Consider the following 13,418-nt stretch of genomic DNA (forward strand, 5'->3'; position numbering starts at 1 on the left):
AGGGTATCAAAATAGCACTCTCGCATAAGATTTATTTATAAAATTATTATGGCTTTAGAAAGATCTCACAAACAACTTTTTTGAAAGAAAAAAAAAAAATATATATATATATATATATATATATATACACACAAATAGAAACTTGATAGAAAAATAGACAATCACACGAAAAATATAACACTAAAGATTTATGTGGTTCGGCCTTTAGCCTACATCCATAGGTGGAGACAAGGAGAAAGTTTCACTAACAAATATGAAGAGTACAAAGGTGGTGTAAAAGCACTCGCACAAACCCAAACCCCAATACACCCAAATAACTTTATATCAAAGATCTCTCTCTCTCAACTCTAACATAATTCAAGGGTAAACAATAGCTGCCGTCCATGCAAAGAGGCCAATCCGAAAAAAGCTAACAGACAATCCAATTCAAAGTCACATGACTCACATCAACATTGACTACCCCAGTTACATAATGGCTTGGGTAGATCCACCAGATATGGCATCCTTGACATCATTCACTTTAGCCTCTACATTCTCCTTGTCTAGCTAGGAACATTGTCTCCCAACTCTTTTAGTTGCTTCTAGTTTGGTACAAAACTGAGTCAGCTTGGTTCTTTTTGTCTATGGCATCTCTCTTTTCCTTGTCTTCATTTTTGCAAAATTTTAAGCTTCTTTAACAATACTATCCACCTGTAACATTTTTATTTTGTACATACAAACATGGGGTTTAGTAACATAATTTGGTTAGGTTTACTGGTACTAATAAATAATGTAAATGTTTCCATTTAAAAAAAAAAAAAAAATCCAAAAACATAGATACTTGAAATGCTAAGATTTCAGAAAGAAAAGAAAGATGTAAGTTCTTTGCAGAACATGGTAGCATCATTGAAGTTACAAAAATGAAGATATAAAAGCATTTTTCAGTCTATATACAAATTAGAACATAAACAAAGGGTGTGTGTGTATGGGGGGGGGGGGGAATATAAGAAAGCAGCTAATTCCACTAATGGTCTAATTTTTTCTTGATATATATATATATATATATATTAGTTGTTTCTCAAATAGATTAAATCATTATAGTTAGCTAAGATAGTTTGGGTTTTAGGCTTATTCAAACTCATTCTAATAATATTTCAAGCCATATCGTCTTCAACCACCAGATTCTAATTCATGTCTTCTGATAAGAACAAAAACTTGCTATATCTAGATTGAACAAAAACCAAATTCTCTTCAAAACAATAGTTTTTGCAAATACATACCTCATCACTTGGCATGGTGCTAGCACCGGTTTTGGTGTCTAAGCAAAAGCTTCCAAGGGAATTGCTATCCCTCACGAACTCTTAACCTGATAGCTAGACATTGATCTTTTCACTGGTCTGTTCATCTGTTGCGGTGGAGAACACCTCTGATTTGGAAGTTGGTGAAGTTGACACCACCCAAAGTTTCAAGTCCTATGGTGAGACATCCAAAAGCACAGTGTCATTAACTTCTCGGGCTAAAAAACACCAGTCTGCAAATAAAAGTGACAAAAATAAGTACTGATGCCTTAACAGTTAGTGCAAGTACCAATAAGTATTACAACTGACATTATCTGAAATGGAGAGCTCTACTTTTTTTCTTTTTTTCACAAATAAGTGAATAAAAAAATAATAATAACAAGAAAAGGACAAACTTGAACTACAGCCCCAAGAAGAAGAACTTCATCCATATCTTCTAGCCCCAAGGAAAGCTTTGCATCTCCCAAGGAAGTTTCAACTGGTGCTCAAAGCCTATGAGTTGTAATCCAGTGAACTTAAGCAGGCAATTAGACTACTAGATGACAGAAAACAGAGTTCAAAATCAAAAGAAAGAAAATTGAAGTGATGGACATAAAAAAAAAAAAAAAATGCAGTGATGATATTACATAAGAGAGTTATTCTATTTCTGAACATGCATGGTGCGATACCTATCTAACAAATCTGAACACAGTTATTCAAATTTGACACTAGTCAAGGAGGTATCAATGTGTTTTGGGCCATCTGCAATGGTGATGAAAGAAATGTAAACTGGAAAAGCAAATGTTTTTTCTCTGTGGCTATGGGAAAGTGAGATATATCAACTTAAAGAAAGATGGCATAGAAATAGCCATATACCTAATATTGGTCTGAGTTAAAGATGACAGCTCCATCTATGAGATGTTGTAGAGCATGCCTGTCGTTCAGAAGTTCTATGGCTTCATCTTTCTTAACGTTTTCAGCATGCCAATAAACTATTCTCTATTAAAAATTATAGAACACAAGGTGTAATTTAGTAACAACTAACTATAAATCAGAAAACAAAGAATATAAGCTAAAGATCTACTTATTTCTCTTGTTTCAACTTTGTCGATATCATCGCTTCCAAGATGAGTGTCAGCCAAGGTAGGATGTACCTCAAATACTCCATCTCCAACCTTAAGAACTGCATAGGGAAAACATAACAGAAGTATATGAGGTTCATTACCTATTCTATATATATTTACATACCACAACTCAAGAGTCTAACTGAGTAATACATCCCATCATCAGATTTCCACAGAAAATTCTTCAGGTTATCTGATTCTTCTAGATAATTGGCATTTGCTAGATGCTTAATCCCTATAAAATATTTCTCTTGTAATTAAGTTCATATGGGTGCTTTAAAGCAGTGTTATGTACATAGGTAAAAGAGTTCCAATTTGAAAAGCATTAAAAAAAAAAAAAAAAAGAAATCATCACAAGTTTGTTTTGTTGTTGAAACAATTACACTTAAGATAAATGTTTGCAATTAGCTTAGGTCTCACAGAGGGTGTCTGAAAAGTCCAAGAACCAGTCACCCTGAAATCGAACTTTTAACTGAAGATAGGTTGTAATCTTGTTGCTAACACCATTCAACCTATCAGAAATAGTTTGAGACCTAACTTCAAAAAAAAGGACAAATAATACTAGTTTCTACCAGCTTGCAATCAAATTTCCAAAAATTCAAAACAAATGAACCATGTAACCTAATCTTTGAAATAAGATACATAAAGTGTGCAACATTTTTATTTTGTACATACAAACATGGGGTTTAGTAACATAATTAGGTTAGGTTTACAAGTAATAATATAAACTGTGAACGTTTCCTTTTATCTTGGTTGGCATGTGATAAACATATATTTTTTTATTTTTAAATTGAAAAACGTAGACGCTTGAAATGCTGAGATTTCAAAAAGAAAAGAAATATGAAGGTTTTTTGTAGAACATGGTAGCATAATTGAAAGGGGTAATAAATATAAAATATAAGAAAAAAATTGAAGTTACAAAAATTAAGACATAAAAGCAATTTTTGTCTATATACAAATTAGCATATAAACAAGGGGGGTAAAATTTGCTGCCTCTACCAATGGCTATGGTTCTAGAACTATAATATATGTAAGCAGCATATTCCACTAATAGTGTAAAATTTTCTTGATTTACTTGGTGTTTGATGATAAAATATCTCTTATATTTCTGTAGTTGCATATATATTAGTTATTTCTCAAATAAATAAATAATTAGATTTAGCTAAGATAGTTTGGGATTCAAGCTTATTCAAACTCATTAATTGTATCTCTGGCCACATCTTCAACCACCAAATTCTAATTCATGCCGTCTGTTAAGAACTAAAACTTGTTATACCTAGTTTGAACAAAAACCAAATTCTCTTTGAAACAATAGTTTTTGCAAATACATACCTCATCACTTGGCATGGTGCTAGCACTGGTTTTGGCATCTAAGCAAAAGCTTTCAAGGGATTTGTTGGCCTTCATGAACTCTCTCTCATCCGTTTTTTAGATGGATAAAGAACTCTTTCTCACCCTGATAGACTTTAATCCCTTCACTGGTCTGTCCATCTTCTGTGGTGGAGACACCTCTGATTTGGAAGTTGGTGAAGTTGCGTTCCTTGGGATAATCTCTATCATTGCATCCCCCCCCCCCCAAAGTTTCAAGTCCTTCTATGGTGAGACATACAAGAGCACATTGTCATTAACTTCTCCAGCTAAAAAACAAGAGTCTGGAAATAAAAGTGACAAAAATAAGTGAAGAAAAAAAAAAACAGTAACAAGAAAAGGGCAAACCTGACAACAGCACCAAGAACAACAACTTCATCTATATCTTTGAAGGAAAGCTTTGCATCTCTCACGTAAGTTTCAAATGGTGCTCAAAGCCTATGAGAATGTCAATTGCAGTTGTAATCCAGTGAGGCAAGTAGACTACCAGATGACAGAAAAAGAGAGTTCAAAATCAAAAGAAAGAAAATTGTATTGATGAAAATTAAAAAAATACAATGATATTACATATGAGAGTTATTCTATTTCTGAACATGCATAGTGCGAAATCATAAGAGTAATAATTTCAATTGTCAAAAGGCATACTGGTCTAACAAATCTGAGCACATTTCTTCAAATTTGACACTTCTCAGGGTGGTGTCAATGTGTTTTGAGCCATCCACAATGGCAATGATGAAAGGAAAACTGGAAAAGCAAATGTTTTTTTCTCTGTGATTATGGTAAAGAGAGAGATCAACTTAAAGAAAGAAGGCATAGAAATAGCCACAAACCTAGTATTGATCTGAGTAGAGATGACAGCTCCATCTTCGCTTTCTCAGCAATCTCTGTGAGACGAAGAGCTTGCTTGTCGTTCAGAGGATCTATACCTTCATCTTTCTTAAATTTTTCAGTAAGCCAATCAACTATTGTCTATTAAAAATATTAGAACGTAAGGGTCTAATTTAGTAACAAGTAACTGTAAATCAGAAAACAAAGAATATAAGCTAAAGATCTACCTATTTCTCTTGTTTCAACCATATCAAAATCATTGCCTCCTAGATGAGTGTCAGCCTAGGTAGAGTGTACCTCAAATACTCCATTTTCAACCTCAAGAACTGCACAGGAAAATGTAAAAGAAGTGTATACAAGGTTCATTACCTATTTTGTATATATTTACTTGTCAAAGCCCAGGATTCTTCAAATTTAATAATAGACGAATCTAACTGAGTACCTTAGATACATCAGCTTTTCAAATCATGAAACTATCCAAGCGATACATCCCTTCAATCAGATTTCCACAAAAATTTCTTCAGATTATCTGATTCTTCTAGATAACTAGCATTTGCTAGATTCTTAATCCCTATGAAATATGTCTCATGATAGTTCTTGTAATTAAGTTCACATGGATGCTTTAAAGTACTGTTAGGTATATAGGTAAAAGACTCCCTCAAACCAAAAAAAAAAAAAGGTATATAGGTAAAAGAGTTACAATTTGAAAAGCATTAAAAAAAAAAAAGACATTCCTCACAAGCTTGTTATGTTATTGAAAAAATTACACAAAGATAAACGTTTGCAATAAGCTTAGGTTTGACAGAGGGTTGCTAAAAAGTCCAAGAACCCATCACCCTGAAATTGAACTTTAACAGAAGATAGGTAGTAATCTTGTTGCTAACACCAAGCTACAGTCTTCATCCGATTCAGCCTATCAAAAATAAGTTTGAGAATTAACATTAAAAAAAATAAAAGAGAGGAAAATAATACAATTTCAACCATCTTGGAATCAAATTTCCAAAAAAATCAAAACAAATGAACCATATAACCTAATCTTTGAAATAAGATATATAAAAATAGGAGTGAGATTTACACCACTTTATCTTCTTGTAGTTGCAGTAGATTCACTAAAAACTGTCTGTTTCGAAATTCAAAGTTCCTACATATAGAATTCAATAACTAATAAATTCACTAAACCTGAAACAGAAAGGAAAAATGAAGTGAGCCAGTATTTGGAAAATTTAAAGAGAACTTAGAAAGGAGATGCATGAATGTAGGAAAGTAGTGGCGTTTTATCAACAAAGAAAACTTAATTTAAAGTAGATGAATGGACTTGTAGTAATATTTGACCAGAACATCCTTCTAAAATACATTCAATTAAGGATTCGAGCAGTCTTGGACCATTTCCTGCTAATTTTTGCCTGGAATCATTCCAAAAAAGTGAGGAAAAAAACATAAAACAAAGTTTCTAATATTATGTTTCATATCAGTTTGGTTTACAAATAAAGGACTACACATTCGATGTGAGAATTCAATTGATTTTTTATTTCTCCTCTTTCAAATGACAAACTATGTTATGTATAAATCTAAATTTTTATTTTATTGATCCTAACTTTTTATCCAAATATTGTGCATAAAGTAAAATCTATCTCAGCACTTCTGCATGTCTAAACTCAAAATCAGAAGCCATACTTTAATCTAAACTAAGTTATCATTGTACAGTGAACAAAAACCAGCAATTATGTAAGAACCCCAAAAAGCATATCTGGATATTTTGTTTGTTGATATAAATAGGTAGTAATAATAAAGAACTGAAGCAAACAAAATAATAAATACCTGAATATAAAACCACTTCCTAGATGGTGGTTGCCAAATAATGATCTCTCACCATATGTTATCAAAATATCAACAAGTGCCAGACTTCAATCTATTTAGTGTGATGTATGGAATATATGACATGGGTGAAAGTCAATTGATTTTTGAGAAGAATCGGAAGCAAAGCACTATGCCAGGGCAGGGGGCAGGAAAGAAAGGGCTCCGAAGAAAGAAATTGGGGTTCCCAATGCTTCCCCTGACCATCAATCAACAAGAGAGTGTAGTTTTTTTGAAGATTAAGGGCTTGAAATTGAATACTACCTTCCCGAGTGTACTTCGCCTAAAGAACGCAATAGATAAGTGTCATTTTATAATTTATATAAAGATAGAAATCAATAGAATGAACAAACAAATGTGGATTTATGCATCTTCCCTCTTGGGTCCCCTCTTTAATATGAGATTCATGTCTAGAATGAAAATTTTATGTGAGGGAAAAAAGAATGAACCTAAAACAAGAGAATCACCTTAGCTGTAGACTTGTTGCACTTTTTCATATGGTTCTGAATGTGCCCAGATACATACACCTCCTTTCATTCTGTGTTTCCAATTCATTCTACATCCAATTTCAAAAATGAGAAGTCAAAAACATTACAATTTGAGTTACTAAAACAGTATAAGATTGTTAATTTTGAGCAGTGTAAGGCCAACCCTCCCCCGTTCATTTTTTCAATTGTTAAGACATTTTTTTATTGATTTGAAAGCAAATTGATTAACTCAAGCACCATTGTTTTGATAAACACAAATTGGAAATCCCAATGCTATTCCAAAAAATTCAATAATCATTAGATTATAAATGAGTCTAACTGAATACCTTAGCAGCATCAACATCCCAAATCTTGAAACTATCCAAGTGATTTATCCCATGACCATATTGCCCCAGAAACTTATTCAAATTCTTCAGATAATTATCTCCATGAAGCTGTTAACAGAACACAAAGCAAGTACTTTAAAAAAATAATAATAATATCCCTTTAAAGTAGAACTCTGAAGCAATATTCAACAGTTCGGTTGCCGAAAGTCTCTGATTTTTTATTACAAAAAAACCTAAACAAAATACCAATTCAATTGTACCAGGGCTGAATACATATAATATCGTTTCTATAAAGAATAGAATTTGAAAAAGTAACTGATTTTAATTAATTATATGGAAATCAATGTAATACAATATAAATGTAAAAAGATAAGTTTCTTTTGAAAGCATAGAATGCGTACCAAGTGAAAGAGGGGAGGGGCTGTTGCAGATGACGAAGTAGAGCCTTTTGCTGCTGTGGTTCAAATCCATAGGATTTACAACTAATTCTTTCATTAGAGGTTTAAAATTTTCAATAGCTTCGCTGAAAAATTTTCAAATATCCAAGGAATCAGTTGCATGCATAATGAAGCCATTCTTGAAAAGGAACAACTCTTCTATTAACACCTTATTGTGATCTTTATCCATGCCAAACTGCCAGATATAAGTTTGAGAACATACAAAAATAAGCATATAAATGAAAGGAAAAAAAAAAGATTTACCATTGATTTTTTCATTAGAGGCTTACATAATTTGCAGCAATGACTCGCTTTGGAGATCACAAACTCCAGTTTGTTTTTATATTCCAAGCTTTTCCATATTCTGCACACAAATTATACTTCTAATTGGAGGAAATAAGAGGAGTTTGGATAATTTATTAACAAAGAAAACTGAATTTAAAGGAGATGTATGGACCTGTAGTTAAATTGGACCAGAATATCCTTCTGAAATACATTCAATTTAGGATGCGAGCAGTCTTGGACCATTCCCTAGCAATTTCTACTTGGAATCATTCCAAAAAAGTGAGGAAAAGAAAATAAAACAAAGTTTTCAATATTATGTTTATGTCAATTTGGCTTACAATAAAAGAACTATACATTTGATGTGAGAATTCAATTGATTTTCTTTCTCCTTTTTCAAATGACAAACTATGTATAACTCTATCATTTTATTTTATTGATCCTATCTTCTTATCCAAATATTGTACATAAAGTAAAATCCATCACAGTACTTTTGCATGTCCAAACTAAGTTATCATTGTACAGTGAACAAAAATCAGCCATAATGTAAGAACCCAAAAACCACACTGGATATTGTTGTTTGTTGATAAAGTGTTAAAGCTAACAAAATGGAAAATACCTGAATATAAAACAGCTTCTAGAGGGTCGTTGTCAATAAAGATCATTCACCAGAATGTTATCAAATTTAACAAGTGCCAGATTTTGCTCTGTTTATTCAGAATCAAGAACCCAAACAAAGAAGTGTCATTTTGTAGTTTATATAAAGGCAGAAATTATTAGAATGAACAAACAAATGAGAATCATATCTAGAATGAAATTTGTATGCAAAGGGAAAAGAGAATGAAACAAAAAACAAGATAATCACCTAGGCCATGGACTCGTTGCACCTGTTCCTAAGGTTCTGAACATGCCCAGATACTTACACCTCCATTTGTTCTGTGCTTCCAATTAAATCTACATCAAAAATCAAAGAAAATTATAGTAATAACCCTTAAAAGTTTGGTTGCTGAATGATCAATAAAAATTTAACAAGAAATCCTTTATGTCTCTGCAGTTAAGCTGTTCCAATTTCAAAATAAATAAATAAACATCTCTGATTTTTAATTACCAGAAAACCTAAACAAATTACCAATTCAATTATATAATATTGTTTCCATACAGAATAGAAAAGCTCAGTTTCTTTTGAAAGCATAGAATGCATACCAAGTGAAAGAGGGGAGTGGCCGTTGCAGAAGACGAAGTAAAGCCGTTTGCTGGTGTGGTCTCACCATTCCCATCTGATTTCCAAATTAGGGAAATCCTTATCAATTTTATTTTTGTATTTTTCCGTTAACTGAGGACAATCAAGACTTTCCACATCATTACTCATATCATTATCGAATATGTACTCCAAATCATTCATGGTGTCAAGCCTTAGAGATTTTAAAAAGAGGAGATGAGACAATGATGGTAGATATCGGAATCTCTTACAATTTTCTATCCTTAAATCAACAAGATATATGAGAGAAGAGACCCAACTTGAAAATTTCACACCATTGTATTGATGCACTTCCAAATATTTGAGATTTTGGTGTGGCCGGGGGTCTTCTAATAACTTCTCATCTTCATTATTATCTACTTGATCTTGATGATACCATTTTAATTTCAATTTTTCAAGATGTTGCTTCTCCCTTAAATTCATAACAATGGATTCTGAGTTAACTTCTTTCAATCGTTCCAAATGTGAGATCTCTAATGTACCTCGCAAGTTGTTTAGCTCATTCAATTCTCCTAATCCACCAATGTTGGAGGAGGTGCTCACAATGAATAATTGTAATGTTTGAAGTGAAGTCATTTGCCCTAATCCAGAAGGCATATGACTCAAATTATCACAACCATCATTATAAAGATGTTTGAGGCTAACCAATTCTCTTATGTCTTTGGGTAATTCTTTAAGACCTTCACAACTACAGAGTTTTAATGTTTGTAAATTCAACAATGAAGTAATTGACTCAGGGAGAATTTCAGTATCCTTATTAAAAGAAAGATCGAGGTACTTTAGATGTATTAGTTTCCCTATAGAATTTGGCACTATTGTGATCTTCAATTTATGTAAATCTAATGCATGCAAGCGTCTGAAACTCAAAATAAGAGTATTCAACATTGACTCATCCAAAGCATTAAATCTATACATTTCACATGTTTGAAGAAATGTACGTATCTTGTTTGATTTAATTGATGACTTTAAAGTTTCAATAAAAGACAAGTCAATAAAAAATGGACATGATACATGAAGATCTTTTTCAATAATATTTTTCCCATGAAAATCAATGAGCCTATACTCCTCGCCTACGATAGATTCTACAAGATCATGAATTAAATCATGCATCTTGTATTTTAGGAGTCCATATGAATCTATTACTTCTTCAAAGAAAGACCTCCAAAGTAAATCTTTGAAGTACTTATCACCAATATCCTCTAATTGTTGGTTTTTGTTTGATGATTCGATAAACCCTTGTGCTATCCATAGTTGTATTATGGTGTCCTTATCCATTTCATAATCCTTGGGAAACAAAGAGCAAAAGGCAAAACAACTCTTTAAATGTGATGGGAGATTATCATAACTCAACTTTAAAATTGGAAAAATCTCATTTCCTTCAATTACATTTGCTAGTAAATTATCCTTCACAAGTAACCATTCAAATGCTATTTCCTCACAATATAACACATGTCCTATGGACATTATGGCAAGGGGTACCCCTTGACATATTTTTACAATCTCCCTTCCAATTGTAACTAATGTAGGTTTATTGGCCACTTGCCCTTTACTAAATGCCACTTGCTCAAATAAAGACCATGATTGTTCTTCGGAGAGACCTTTGAGAATATATGGTGAAACTGTATGTGTAATCTTTGCAACCAATTTACTACGAGTGGTTATTATAATCTTACTTCCTCTTGAACCACCCATTAAAAAATCTCTCAAGTTTAACCATTTTCCACGGTCTTCATTCCATACATCATCTAATACTAGAAAGTTTTTTTTTTTTTTTTATCAATTTTTTTACGAAGTTTCCTTTGCAAGTGATCCATTTCTTGATTTTTAGGTGCTTTACCTTTAATAGATGCTATTATCTTTTCAATAATTATTTTCAACTCAAAGACATCGAAAATGCATACCCACATTTTTAACTCAAAACAATTTTTGAGTTTCTCATCATTGTACACATATTGAGCAAGTGTAGTCTTCCCTAGTCCCCCTATTCCCACAATGGGAATGACCGAAACATTCTCCTCTACATTAGAGTCCAATAATAGGTCTATGATAGCCTCTCTATCATCTTCCCTCCCAATAACTTTTTCTTCACGTACAAATGAGTGAGTTGGTTCCCTCTTCCTACTCACATCATTTGTCTCTACATGGTATTCTTCCAAGCGAAAGTTTTTCCTATCTTCTGCTATCGCATTTAGTGTTTGCCTCATTGCCTTTATTTTACTACTCATCTTACCACGAAAAGCTAGTTGGTTTTAACTTGAAAAGAAAGTGCGTACCTCTTTTGTGACTATATTCCCACTCACCGCTCTTCACCGCATAGCTTCAATGGAAAATTCACTCAACAAGTCATCTGCATCATAAACTGCATCATTGAACTTTTGGAGCCAGTCCTTGACTTGATGGTCATGACTCTGTTTCTCCGCTTCATCCAAAAGTACAACTTGAATTGTGGACACATTGTTCTTGGCCAAAATGGCCAAATACCACCTTTTTTGGAAATTTTTAGCAAAAAAACACTGTTTCGGAAATAAATGGCAAACTGCCACTTTTTCTAGAACTCGAGTTTCAGAAACTCGAGTTCCTCATCAGTTTTGCCAACTTGGCACTGCTGAGTTGGAATTTGTGTGATTAAAAAAAAATTATGTGGTACTCAAGCTTGGTAAACTCGAGTACCATGCAACAAAATACTCGAGTATACCAGGCTTAAGTACCTTTTATAAATAAAATGCAGAAAATTTTATTTCTATGATACTCGAGTTTACCAAACTCGAATACCGTGTAATTTTTTTGTATTGTTTTTTTTTTTTTTTTTGTTTGGGGGTAATCAACAAATAAACATAAAGATAAAAATAAGTAGCTTTTTTTTATGTTTTTATTTATTTAAATAGATGCATTGTAAAACATAGAGATTTTGATTTCGAAATATGAATTTAATTTCTACATTAATTAAAATTGTTCATTGTTTTCTCATAAAAATTTTTCGCTGTTTTTTGTATAAACCATTTCTACGATTTCACATAAAATTATTTTCTGTTCAGCATTATATAAGAAATTGCTCACTCTCTTTTTTGCATAAATTATTTTCTGTTCACTATTTTCTCATAAAACACCTAGTGAAATCGTGTTTTCTAAATTTAAAAGCCAAATCTGAATGCTTTTTCATGTTTGAATTTCACAATAATCGAATATATTTTTTTGCATTGATAAAATCTGTTTCTACATTAATAAAATTTTCTCTCTGCACATCATATTTACTGTATATTCAAATCTGCTTACTGCATTTATAAAATTTGTTTTTTGCATTAATTAAAACTGTTCACTGTTTTCTACATAATCTATTTCTAGCATTTTGCATAAAATTATTTTTTGTTCAGCATTATTTAAAAAATTGTTCACTCTCTTTTATGCGTATATTATTCTCTGTTCACTATTTAAAAAATTGTTCGCTGTTTTCTCATAAAACACCTAGTGAAATTGTGTTTTCTAAATTTAAAAGCCAAATCTGAATGCTTTTTCATGTTTAAATTTCAAAATAATCGAATTTGTTTTTCTGCATTGATAAAATCTGTTTCTACGTTAATAAAATTTGCCCTCTACACATCAAGTTTACTGTATTTTCGAAGCTGCTTACTGCATTTATAAAATCTGTTTTTTGTATTAATTAAAACTCTTCACTGTTTTCTCATAAAAATTGTTCACTCTTTTCTGCATAAACTATTTTTAGCTTTGGCGCAGTTATTGCACTTATATGGTTTTTGTGTTTTTTTTAAAAATATGTTACCATATGAATAATGGACAAACTCCATGAAAGAAAAATGAATGATTCGTATAAATCACCTAATGGTAAATGCCTCGAAAAATTCGAATTTGTAAAATAGTTCAAATTAGTTGAATGTAGAACTGTTCACTAAGTAAAACTATTTTCTGCATTAAGTAAAACTGTTCACTGTTTTCTCATAAAAATTGTTCATTGTTTTCTGCATAAACTATTTCTAGCATTCTGCATAAAATTATTTTATGTTCAGCATTATTTAAAAAATTGTTCACTCTCTTTCCTGTGTAAATTATTCTCTGTTCACTGTTTAAAAAACTGTTCGCTATTTTCTCATAAAACACCTAGTGAATCTTGTTTTCTAAATTTAAAAGCCAAATCTGAATGCTTTTTCATGTTTAAATTTCACAATAATCGAATTTGTTTTT

General features: G+C 31.8%; 1 protein-coding gene across 3 annotated transcripts in view; it reads right to left on the reverse strand.

The window, feature by feature from the left end:
- Nucleotides 1-222: 222 nt before the first annotated feature.
- Nucleotides 223-13,418, reverse strand: part of LOC126724275 (putative disease resistance protein RGA3) — a 110,574-nt gene continuing 97,378 nt past the window's right edge. Inside the window, exons 4-14 of one of the 3 annotated variants that reach the window (XM_050428847.1) lie at nucleotides 6,898-6,986; nucleotides 5,654-6,713; nucleotides 5,019-5,489; nucleotides 4,804-4,902; nucleotides 4,579-4,717; nucleotides 4,394-4,492; nucleotides 4,097-4,231; nucleotides 3,713-3,973; nucleotides 1,673-2,439; nucleotides 1,260-1,451; nucleotides 223-690 (exon numbers count right to left, since the gene is read on the reverse strand). The gene's annotated coding sequence lies outside the window, so the exon portion shown is untranslated. Of the gene's footprint in view, nucleotides 691-1,259; nucleotides 1,511-1,672; nucleotides 2,440-3,712; nucleotides 3,974-4,096; nucleotides 4,232-4,393; nucleotides 4,493-4,578; nucleotides 4,718-4,803; nucleotides 4,903-5,018; nucleotides 5,490-5,653; nucleotides 6,714-6,897; nucleotides 6,987-13,418 lie in introns of all 3 variants that reach the window. The other 2 variants (XM_050428846.1, XM_050428848.1) reach the window with 2 other exon arrangements.

This window comes from Quercus robur, chromosome 4 (assembly GCF_932294415.1).
Source record: "Quercus robur chromosome 4, dhQueRobu3.1, whole genome shotgun sequence".
In the NCBI taxonomy this organism is placed as follows: Eukaryota; Viridiplantae; Streptophyta; class Magnoliopsida; order Fagales; family Fagaceae; genus Quercus; species Quercus robur.